This window comes from Galeopterus variegatus, unplaced genomic scaffold (assembly GCF_000696425.1).
Source record: "Galeopterus variegatus unplaced genomic scaffold, G_variegatus-3.0.2 Scaffold5869, whole genome shotgun sequence".
Lineage (NCBI taxonomy): Eukaryota > Metazoa > Chordata > Mammalia > Dermoptera > Cynocephalidae > Galeopterus > Galeopterus variegatus.
This window is the reverse complement of record NW_007731980.1, coordinates 95564-96763: the sequence shown is the minus strand read 5'-3', so window position 1 is coordinate 96763 and position 1200 is coordinate 95564. Positions and strand designations below refer to the sequence as shown.

At 41.4% G+C, this 1200-nt stretch overlaps 1 protein-coding gene across 1 annotated transcript in view; it reads right to left on the bottom strand.

Moving 5' to 3' along the window:
- CLCA2 (chloride channel accessory 2) overlaps window positions 1-1200 on the bottom strand; it is a 37646-nt gene that overhangs the window by 24675 nt on the left and 11771 nt on the right. The gene's annotated exons all lie outside the window — the stretch shown is intronic.

The window sequence follows — 1200 nt, the reverse complement described above, 5'->3', positions numbered from 1 at the left end:
CACCTCGCTCAGCCAGTGAGCGGGAACCGGTCTGTATGTGGGATCCGAACCCTCGGCGGGTCCCCGCCGCCGCGCTCCCAAGCGGCACACTGTAGCAGTGCGCCACTGGGCCAGCCCAGCAGATATTTTTTGTAAAGAGCCAAATAGTAAATATTTTAGGCTTTGAGGNCACCTCGCTCAGCCAGTGAGCGGGAACCGGTCTGTATGTGGGATCCGAACCCTCGGCGGGTCCCCGCCGCCGCGCTCCCAAGCGGCACACTGTAGCAGTGCGCCACTGGGCCAGCCCAGCAGATATTTTTTGTAAAGAGCCAAATAGTAAATATTTTAGGCTTTGAGGGCCATAAGTTCTGTGTTGCAACTACTCAACTCTGCTATTGTAGAGCTAAAGTGGCCATAGATAATATGAAAACAGATGAGCATTGCTACCTTCCAATAACACTTTATTTATGGACACTGAAATGTGAATTTCATACAATTTTCATGTCTCATGAAATAGTATTCTCTGAATTTTTTCTTAACCATTTAAAATGTAAACCCATTCTTCGCTTGTGAGCTATGCAAAAACAGGTAGTGGGCCACAGTTTGTTGACTATGGGCATAGAAAATAGTAAAAAATAGGAAAAAAATAGGAAGTAATGAGTTTTGAGCATTTAGTACATTTGTTTTAATATATTTTATTTACTTGTAAGTTTATATAACTTAATTTTTAATAATGGGCATGTTTAAGAACTGTTTTGCAAAGTTTCTAAAAATTTAACAATTGACTTTCGCGAAAGTAGGTCTTATTATCCCTCTCTTACAGATGAGAAAACTGTGCTTCAGAAAGGTCATCTTGTTCTTTATTCCACAGACAGTAAGTGAAGGATCCAGGAACCAGAATGGAAAGCACATCTACCTAATTCCAGAGACTAAGCCTTTAAACAATCTCTGAAAGCAAGGGTTTTTGAGAGTGGATTTCGAGGAGGCTGCTAGATTGCTAGACTACTGAGGTAAGGTCTTCTGTACACAATGACATGGAAAATATACATATAATGGATATGCATGATCACTGCAAAGCCACAGTCTACAGCCCCAACCAAGGATGTTTATCAGTGAGTGGAATGTGGTCAAACAGGAGCTTTTTTCACAGACTTTTGAAAGAGGGTCTTGGGAAAAGTTGCAATTTTTAGCAAAAATAAGAGTTGGGAATTATCTGTAGAT